General features: G+C 31.8%; 1 long non-coding RNA gene across 1 annotated transcript; it reads left to right on the forward strand.

The window, feature by feature from the left end:
• The first annotated feature begins 431 nt into the window (after nucleotides 1-431).
• LOC139486328 (uncharacterized) lies at nucleotides 432-5,899 on the forward strand. Its single transcript, XR_011655546.1, has 3 exons — nucleotides 432-544; nucleotides 2,566-2,746; nucleotides 5,733-5,899. It is a non-coding gene; the product is annotated as an uncharacterized lncRNA (long non-coding RNA).
• Nucleotides 5,900-11,507: the final 5,608 nt, after the last annotated feature.

Here is an 11,507-nt window from a genome sequence, read left to right on the forward strand (position 1 = left end):
AGTGATTATCAATATATTTTCTGAATTTCAATATTGCTATATGCTACCCCCTTCCTCGGAAATAAAATATTAATTAAAATGTTATGTTTTTATTCACTGGTAGACGAGTATAATTTCTTAATACATTCATAATTATAATTTCAAATGAAAACTGTTTATATATCGCATTGATATTTTTTTGCAGTAATATTATGCCTTTAAATTTCATCATTTAATAATCACAATTAATGACATGTATTAATATATGTTCTAAAATTTGAACTTTTTAAATACTGGTGTTATTTTTTTTTTAATTGAATTATTTCAAAATCATTGTTGAACACGCTTTTTTTTTTAGAGTTGTCTTTCTTTTAATATATTGTATATTCTATTCTACAAATGCTACAAATCACAAATAAATTATAGTTGATTGAAATAAATGCATTTTGTAGTTTTGCCTTATCAGCAGAATACAGGCATTACATGGAGTTTAAAGGGAAACACTGGTGTTAATATTTCCTTCCAACATATATATCCAATGCCGGAATGTGAATTACTACATAACGTAAGATGCAAGAGTAATATAACATAATTACATATTAAACAAAATGTAATGATTAAGATTTTTTTTATTTTGACAACAATCGCGAATCATAAAAAATATGAATTTCATTTCCCAACCAAATACATGTATGGCAAATATTACCATCGTTAATTAAAACGAGAGGCTTTAGGGTATATGCAATTTACAAATGGTTCTATCTACGATGAAACCAATGATCGCTTTGATGCAAATGACTAGTTGACCAGTAATACATGTATATGCCCCAATCATACATGGATTTGTTTTTTGCATTTCGTAATTATTCAAAACTAAATCTAAAACAGAATGAAACTGTATGGGAGCGAGTGAAAGAGGAAAAGAAGAACAACAGCCCTAAGACACCAACCGGTCTTCACCAGACCAAAACAACCCGCATCCGGAATTGGGCTTCAACTGGTCACTTAATAAAATTGTGTACTATTTCAGCAAAAATCGAGACACTAAACTCCAATTTTCAAACATATTAATGAACCAAAGTCAACATTACAAAAAATAACCAAGACGAACGAAGTCCATCGGCTCCTCTGAGGAGGCTGTCACTAAACGGTTACAGGAACTTCGTGGAATTTTTTACCAAACGAGGTTATAAGAAATTGGACATATACATGGGGTTTGCACGTGCTAACAATATCAGCCGCAATGACCTGATACAGTACAAACGGAAGAGGCGCAGCTAAATAGTCCCGTTTGTTCTAAAATATAATCCCGCCTTTACTAACCTTTCACGTTTGATCCGTGCCAATTGGTAAATCATTGTCAAGCCCCCTAAATTATCAAAGATCTTTCCCAATCCTCCTGTTTTAGCTTTTTAGACCAGCAAGTCTGATAGACTTATTTGCAAGAGCTGACGTCTCCTCAAGTAAGAGCTGTTCAACTGCAGGATGGTGCAAGTCATGTTGTTACAGACTGACTTGTCAACAAATACTAAATACTCAAACATTTACTTGTCACTCGACCGGGCACACTATATTTTGCAATGTAACTTGCGAAACCCCAGAATGTTGTATACCTCCTTCGGTGTCGATGTGGCATGCAGTATGTTGTCGAGACAGAGCAGCCATTAAACAAACGCATGAATGGTCATCGAAGTGACTACACTTGCAAGCCCGACCTACCCGTAAGTCGTCATTTGAGATCACCTGGGCACGCCCAAGCTGATCTCAAAAACTTTACCATCACACTCATAGACTACAACGAGGGCTGGTTGAAGGTAGACAGAGTCGCTCGTGAAAGATTTTGGATAAGAAAGATGATAACTTGTTTCCAGTAACTCCGGCTTCCATACGGGATTTACAGTTTGAAGATTTAAAAATTACTTTAAATTACATGGCTTCATTCATTTGGGATGGATGTACAAGTACGCAGCCACGTTCAATTAATTTACCTTATTTTTGTAATAATTATTAAACTGCTAATCGTTTGGGAGGCTAATTAAATATGTAGTTTCTGTTGCAATTGCCCTACCGTTGTCAAATTTGAAATATTATACCAAATTGGATCGGTTAGGGCATTTTTTTTTTTTTTTTTATTTGGGGACTACTATCCATGCAGTTGTTGTAACATCTAACTATCACCACCTTTGGAAATTTAGAGTTGTGCCAGTTCACATCGCAAATAACATTTTTTTCTAGCATATCTTAGCGCCGTGTTTGGATATTTTAAAATTGTACCAGCGACTGTGATGTTCGCTTATTTTGTATAAATTTAAAGATTTTGATAGTGTTGTAATTTGAATAGATTGACGTGATTCATTTTACATCGTGCTATTACCGAAGAAGGATATCTGTTATCCGAAATATCTAGTATTTGTCCATTTTATAGTTATTGTTTGGGGATGTTGTACCCTTTTTGACTTGTTATATATATATATTGTTTATTTATGGTTATGTTTTTATTTATTTAATTTTAGTGTGGCCCAATATTTCTCTTTCTCGAGACAACCTGTTATGTTACCTTGCTTTTATCATTGTTAACTTTTAAAGGAAACTCTGCTTTCAACGACATACAGTAGCAATAGCCATATGACAGACATTTTCTACAAAGATGCAAGTATATCGTTAATAAACAATGCAGAAATATGCGGAGGTAACATAGAACTACGATGCACTTTGATGGGTTTACGGATAGGAGCTGGCAATAAAAGTGTCTTACCGGCATGTAATGGTAAATATTTACTATGATAATTTATTATTGAGTGAGTATTTCTGTATTTGCCTTGTTATTGGTCTGAGGCTTGCTGTATAGGCACGAGGCGAAACCGAAGGCTAATACAGCTGGCCGAGAACCAATAACAAGACCAATACAGATACACGTAATAGTATCTTTATTAATTAACAACAGTGTTACAATATTTTTATACGACCGCAAAAATTTAAATTTTTTGGTCGTATATTGCTATCACGTTGGCGTCTCGTCGTCGTCGTCGTCGTCCGAATACTTTTAGTTTTTCGCACTCTAACTTTAGTAAAAAAGAATAGAAATCAATGAAATTTTAACACAAGGTTTATGACCACAAAAGGAAGGTTGGGATTGATTTTGGGAGTTTTGGTCCCAATATTTTAGGAATTAGGGGCCAAAAAGGGCCCAAATAAGCATTTTCTTGGTTTTCGCACTATAACTTTAGTTTAAGTGAATAGAAATCTATGAAATTTTGACACAAGGTTTATGACCACAAAAAGACGGTTGGGATTGATTTTGGGAGTTTTGGTTCCAACAGTTTAGGAATTGCGGGCCAAAAAAGGGCCCAAATAAGCATTATTCTTGGTTTTCGCACAATAACTTTAGTATAAGTAAATAAAAATCAATGAAATTTAAACACAAGGTTTATGACCACAAAAGGACGGTTGGGATTGATTTTGGGAGTTTTGGTTCCAACAGTTTAGGAATTTCGGGCCAAAAAAGGGCCCAAATAAGCATTATTCTTGGTTTTCGCACCATAACTTTAGTATAAGTACATAGAAATCTATGAAATTTAAACACAAGGTTTATGACCATAAAAGGAAGGTTGGGTTTGATTTTGGGAGTTTTGGTTCCAATAGTTTAGGAATAAGGGGCCCAAAGGGTCCAAAATTGAACTTTGTGTGATTTCATCAAAAATTGAATAATTGGGGTTCTTTGATATGCCGAATCTAACTATGTATGTATATTCTTAATTTTTGGTCCCGTTTTCAAATTGGTCTACATTAAGGTCCAAAGGGTCCAAAATTAAACTTAGTTTGATTTTAACAAAAATTGAATCTTTGGGGTTCTTTGATATGCTGAATTTAAAAATGTACTTAGATTTTTAATTATTGGCCTAGTTTTCAAGTTGGTCCAAATGGGGGTCCACAAATTAAACTTTGTTTGATTTCATCAAAAATTGAATAAATGGGTTCTTTGATATGCCAAATCTATCTGTGTATGTAGATTTTTAATTTTTGGTCCAGTTTTCAAATTGGTCTACATTAAGGTCCAAAGGGTCCAAAATTAAACTAAGTTTGATTTTAACAAAAATTAAATTCTTGGGCTTATTTGATATGCTTTATCTAAACATGTACTTTGATTTTTGATTATGGGCCAAGTTTTCAAGTTGGTCCAAATCAGGATTCCATATCAAGTATTGTGCAATAGCAATTAATTTTCAATTGGAGTTATCTTTCTTTGTATAGAATAGAAGTTGATAATATATGTTGGAAATTTGCCAGACATGACTATGATGTCATTTTCTATTTTTATTTGCCAATAACTTTATGTAAATAACTTCATTGGAAATTTGCCAATATAAAATGTTGCTGATGAAGCTTTGTTTCCTTATCTTATCTAAAATGTTTTTAGATAATGTATGTTGGACGTTTGCCAGACATGACTACGATGTCATTTTCTATTTTTATTTGCCAATAACTTTATGTAAATAACTTCATTGGAAATTTGCCAATATTAAATGTTGCTGATTAAGTTTTTTTTATTGTTTTATACAATAAACAATGTATATTCACTTTTACTACCAACCAATCTTTACCATTCAGTGATAACAAGCACTTTATTTTACATTTTAATATTTTATGATGTATTTAAAAGAGTAGTTATTGTTGCAAACTCCATTAGAAATTTGAATTGATATCAGTTTTGGAAAAAGGGAAACGGGGATGTGAAAAAAATGGGGTGGGTGGGGTGGGGGTTAAATTTTTCTCATTTCAGTTTAAATAAATAAAAAGAAAATTTCTTCAAACGTTTTTTTTAGAGGATTAATATTCAACAGCATAGTGAATTGCTCAAAGGCAAAAAAAAAGTTTTAAGTTCATTAGACCACATTCATTCTGTGTCAGAAAGCTATGCTGTGTCAACTATTTAATTTTAGATTTAAATAAGTTTGAAGAAGAAATCTTTAATTGATTTGTAAAATCTTGACTTTTGTTTTGTGTAAAAAAAAAACCATGTAATGTCAAAAATTTGATCACAATCCAAATTCAGAGCTGTATCACGCTTGAATGTTTTGTCCATACTTGCCCCAACTGTTCAGGGTTCGACCTCTGCGGTCGTATAAAGCTGCGCCCTGCGGAGCACCTGGTTTCTTTTCATTTCATATCAAAATTTACAAGAGATAAACATTTTTTACCTTGAAGTGGAACTATCCAAATCTCAGTTTCTTTTTATAAGATGAAATATCAAATCATCTGGTGCTGTTTTCATCATATTAAGTCCAATAACAGTGTAGTTAACTAATAAAGAAATATTATTGTTTGAATTGATGATTTTCTCTTGCTAAACGTCACGAAAGATGCCTTTACTTCATGAAGTCTATTTTTTCTAGCTACATATGTATATAAATGTCATGTGATCTTCTAAGGTAAACAAGCATGTGTTCATCTACAGTCGACAGATAAAGCAACTAATACCGAACATGGTAATAATAAAAACATGCATTGGCGTTACTAATTAACATTTGTAATGGTTTTTCACTTATGAAATTTGTATGAAATAGGGGAGGTTTAATTTGTTTACTTTTTGTTTTATTTTCATTTGTTTTAATGGAATCTATCTTCATTAAAACTTGGTTATTAGAATACGAAAGTTTCATATATGTGTACAATACATTTTTTACAAGGACAGGCTTTAGTCTCATTATTTAACTCCAAATATCATAATGATACATACATGTATTTTGTTACAGAAAAACATTTCAAAATAACAACTCTGAGAAATATTCCTGAATCTGTATTTCTTTTCTTGAGTATTTCTGCTGCTGTCTTTGTAACTACATGTATTGCGGTAGTAGTATGTTTGAATCGTGGTAAAAGAAAAGCATTGCTTAAACCAAAAAATGAAGAAAACAATCAGCTGCAGGTAAAACAAATCATAGTTTATTTCCTTATTTTCATATTCTGTTTTACAAAGTCAGATATTTTAACAAGAAAAGTGATTCAAGATCTAAAACCTAATCTTGTGGCGAACTTCCGATTTATCATTTACTATACAAATTATTCATTGCACTTTTTGTTCAAATGAAACAATTATCTTGTCTTTCCTTTTACTGATGATTTTTCGTTAATAATACTGAGAATCAGAAAACTATTCTTTTTTTTTACAAAACAAACCATTTTGAAAGAATATTGCCACACTGCCTTAAATAGATGACAGTATGTCCAACGAAAGAAAAACAATTAGGAGACTGTTGTTATGTGATTGCTAATTAATTACTACGCCCAGATAAATTACTAAATAGTTTGTTTGGGATGTTCATTTGTCAAACTCCTTAAAATATCCTGAAGAGTGGTCTACCTTGAACTACAAGTTAACCCACACCCACTTTAATCAACTATATCATTCAACCCCGTCTTACTGACGGATGGGAGAAGTCCAAGGATGTCACTATTTCAATACTCATTTCGTTAAAAAGTTTTGTTTTCAGAAAATTGGAAAAAAAGGGGGGTCGTTATTCAAAAGAATTGTGTATGTTGAATATCTTGAAATAGCGCTGGTATACGTTGAAAAATCGATCATTTAATCAAATTTATAACATAATATGTCTATCGAAATAAGAAACTGCTAACTACACACTCCATGTTTTCTTTTGTAGATTCCGTTAAATCCACCACCACTTTGACTTTAAGATCTGCTACAAGGATTTTCTTCGATATCGATTCACGACTAATATTTCAAATAAATCAAAGTTATATATATATAAAAAAGACGTTTTACTTTCATCACAATATTTATTTTCCTATACTTCAGACCAAATGAGTTTTCTTTTTTCTCCTACCTGTCTTTCTCTAGATATCTGACGTTACGCACGGTAATGCGTTCGGATTAAAATTACGTTAGGATATGATTTAAGAACGCAACCATTTGCCTATACCAAAATAAAATCATCCATATATCTACAGAAAGGCCCGGACATGTTTTTCTTATTTTAAGTTAATTCTATAAATTTTTGCACCATACATTTATTTTATTGAACACACAAATCTACTTTTACGTTAAAAATTGCATGTCCGGCGTACCATTTCAAATTAAATAAATGCATTTTTCTATGTTCCGTTGTAATTTTGCACATAAAATCTGCAAAATTTAGTATATTAGCTTCCTACTTGATTTATATTATAACATCATACCCGTTTTTGGTATTGCCTGAAATTTGAAGCAAGCCTTTAACGAAATATTCAGCAGAGGAACCTGTCTTAATGTGTTACATGTATGAGGAAAGTTTATCAACATTTCAGTTTCATTATTATCCCTATAAAGTAATAAAATCATATTAAAACTATACTCAAAAGAAAGTTCTGAAAAAGATAAACATTTTCAAAGTTTCAAATGTAAAAGAAAACTTTTTCTTGAAGCAGAATTTTAAAATATCGAATGTCTAGCCACTACATTTTTTGTATGTCCTAACGTAATGTTGTCCATTCCTTAGGTGAAACATGTTATATAAATACTAAATGTGCATTTATAATACAAAACTAACATATTTGTAAGATACAAACTATAAGTTCATACACATGGCTAAATGAGTCGGGTGTTTTAAGTAAGTAAATAAGTAAGTAAGTAAATAAGTAATGACTTTATTTAAAGAGGGTGACTCAAGTAGCTTTCGCTAATCTACCTTGAGGCCCTCACAAAGAAAAAAACCGTACAAATATTACAAAGCTTACAGTTTCTAACATATTATGTAAATGCGCTATTCATACTAACTATACACTGTCTGTAGAACAAGAGAAAAATAAATTCATATATATATATACATAACATACAAATCATTCGCGTATTTGAGTAAGTTGTTTTAAATAATATATGCAAAAGATTTCTTCATTGAATTTGTGTTCGGTCGTACAACAGCTAAATTATTATTTGCAGATGACCTTAGATTTCTACTATGTAGGTTAACAATTGGACAACAGAGTTCCCTTTAGTAATCAGGTGCTTTATCGTTTAGAATTTTATGAACAGGAATAATGATATGAAATTCTAGATTTGAAATTCAACCACTTTAGCTCTTTAAATAAATGTATACTAGGTGTTAGTATTGGTGCATCAAGTATAATCCTTTCAGCTCTTTTCTGCATTTTAAGAATTTTTTTATATCCATCCTCATAGCAATTTCCCCATATTGAGTAACAAAAATCAAATATGGGAAGAATACAAGCATTATAAAACAGCTTTCTACTACTTATATCCAAAATTTCTTAATTCTAGATAGCAGTGCGATACGAGAACTTAAGTTTTTACATACATAGTCAATTTGAAATTTCCAGTCCAATTTTTTGTCAATATATACACCCAAAAGTTTGTGATTGGGCTATCTTGTATACATATATTCGTATCATTTCCTAGCAAAGTCCGTTTCTTATTTGTTCCAATCAACATAGAAGTAGCTTTAAAGGGATTTATAACCATCCTATTGTTCAGACACCAATTATTTATGGTATTGGCATCGTAATTTAGTTTCCTTTCTATCTCTTCCTTATTTGTTCCATATGTATGGAGTGTTGTATCATCAGCATACATATCAATGGCTGTATGAGTGGCTTCTAAAGTCATGTCATTTATGAATAAGACAAACATGATGACCTTACATTTTTTTTTCGGAAAGCATTCCCTATGTCTAGCCATTATGTTAAAGGGAGTCATTTTGACGTTTCTGCACAGTGGCGTCTTTTATACAAATACACACTATTTACGAACTGTTTATGCAGTTAAAATGATGCCGGGAAATGTTCATTCCAAAATGGTCTGCTGAATCAGAATAACACTCAGATTAGATAAACACACAAACATAAGGAATAAACCCTTTATAGACACAGGGGAAAAGGGGGGATTGGCCGAGGGATAATTTCTTATGGACAAAAGTTTTCACGCAAATCTAAAACACATTTATAGATTAGAAACCGATTAGAATCCGAGGAACATTGGTCTTAAAATTTTTAAAGAATTAAATAAATACGTATTTGTAAAATAAAACCATCAGTGCTAAAAGATTGAGAAATAGTCTGAAAACTCGCACAGACACATACAAATATTGGACAAAAGTGAGTTTAATCTAAAAAAAAAAAATAACATTTCAACTAAAACCCTTATAAAAAGAAATGTTGCAGAATTATTATATGACCGATTTTTTTAAATAAATACCACAAGTGTTTATGTTCAATTTGTCAAAAAAATGTTCAGCTATATTTTTGTTTTCATGTGTCCCTCCGGGAGCAAGATTTTTTTAAAGGTTTCTATGTATCCTATCCAAAATAAAGTTGGAAAAATTTGCATTTGTTTTCATCTCATTACAGATCAGAAAATAAAAACGATCCCTACTTAATTGCCTGATACATGATAAATTTTGAAACATTTCTTCAGCTTATTGTATTTATTTGATAAAAGTCGATTGAGTAGGTTCTCGTTCTTGATAACAAAATGTCAAAGTTAGTATATGGCGTCACATTTGTCAATTATACATGTTACGTCTTGCGACGCAATACCGTGCGTAACGTCTTAATGTAAACCTTAGTACCTGTTTTCAAAATGATAATGGTTTGTTATAGAAATACCTAGGTTAACTTAATATTGATTTATATTACATCTAAACGTACAATGAAGTAAAACTTATATTAAAAAAATCTTTTAATTTAAAGATTTGTATTTAAAATAAAGGGAAATTGGTATATGCGTGTAATATGTGCTGCTAAACTCTGATGCGAAGGGGAAGAATTATACTCATTACATAAGAAGTATTGTATTAATCGAATACAAGGATGTCACAACAATACGGAGAGATGGACCGAGTAGTGGATTTGACATGTTTCTGTAAAAATACGGAACTTCTTTTCTTCTCTCCAATAGCAAATCCAGACGAAATTCAGGCTACAATAAAGCTAAATACTAAACGCATACGACTATTTGTTTGGAACTGGTCTTGTGTGCAGGATTAATTAACACATGCAGGTTTCTGGTACTATTCTATTTTATCCTGCACGACGCCAACTAATTTGAAAAAAAACGGACATAAGAATTAACGAATAATACAGATAGATAAATGCTTTTTTTTTTAAATAACTTTATTAGCAAGAATACCAAGCGAGCCCGCCAGAGGATTGTTGTTTAGATAATGTGAATGGCCTATTATTTTTCTGCCATCCATATCATCGAAACAACAAAACCTCTCCCCCGCTAAATTTATCAATATGCATACTAAACCCTAATTATAGAAAAGGTGTAAACAGTTTTAATCAGGTTCCTGTTGGTGATATTTAAATCAGAGTTGTCTTTCGTACCTTACTGCATGTATTGGTTGGAGTCATTTGAATTATAGGCTCGTCAGAGTTATATCCCTTTATATATACATTTAACTGAAAATAGTGAATCGTTTTTCTTACATTAATGCCATATAATACGTTAAGACACTTTGCCAACTTCATGTAGTTTGTGTGCAGTAGTCTGTAAAAACATACATGCTCCCTTTGTTGGTTTTAATGAAATTAAACAATTAATGAGACCCGTGTTATAACTTAAAATAAATAATTCATGGAAGCCATGGTAGACACTTTGCCAACTTCATGTAGTTTGTGTGCAGTAGTCTGTAAAAACATACATGCTCTCTTTGTTGGTTTTAATGAAATTAAACAATTAATGAGACCCGTGTTATAACTTAAAATAAATAATTCATGGAAGCCATGGTAGATTTGTTGGAAACTTAAACATGGCCTTGATGTTCGAATCTTATCCTGTAATTAACGCAAAGGACAAACCTTTAGCTATGATGTTTTCATTCTCATTAATAAGCTAATTTTTAAATAAATGCTGCTCTTATAGCGGAGTTAGAGAAGAGAATGCATATTCTAATGCAACAATGTTTGTAACGTTCATTTTGATTGGATAACGTCACTTTCTTACATGGCATCAATTGGCATCAATTGAAAATTGATGCTATGGGACGTACGCGCAAGCGCAGACGGCATATGACAGATTTTAAATACATGTTTTAACGTTGTTTTCTGTCAGTTTCATTAGAATGGAGATAACAATATTGTATTTTAAGCTCCGACGGCATCAATTTGGGATTTGATGGTCGCAAATACCCGTTTACTGTCTCCGCTAACGCGTCGCCAGTAAACTTAATTTGCGACCATCAAATCCCCAATTGATGCCGTCGGAGCTTAAAATACGATACAGTTATCTCCTAATTGAAACGCTTTATTTTGTGTGAAATTTGGAACAAAGGAGAAGTAGATTAACCTACTAATACATACACTAAATACTTAATTAAACGTTCCTGGAACGGCCATATTCATGCATATTGAACGTGTCTGCAATATATATGTTTCAAATGGGTTATGAATACACACAGATTTTCGTTCTAAGCATGCATGATATATTTGCTACTGGACGTCCAGCAACCAACACTCAATCATAAAACTGAACATCAGTGTGCCGGGATTAGACCAAATGCGATTTTTTTTTGTAT

This window comes from Mytilus edulis, chromosome 8, assembly GCF_963676685.1.
Source record: "Mytilus edulis chromosome 8, xbMytEdul2.2, whole genome shotgun sequence".
Taxonomy (NCBI): domain Eukaryota; kingdom Metazoa; phylum Mollusca; class Bivalvia; order Mytilida; family Mytilidae; genus Mytilus; species Mytilus edulis.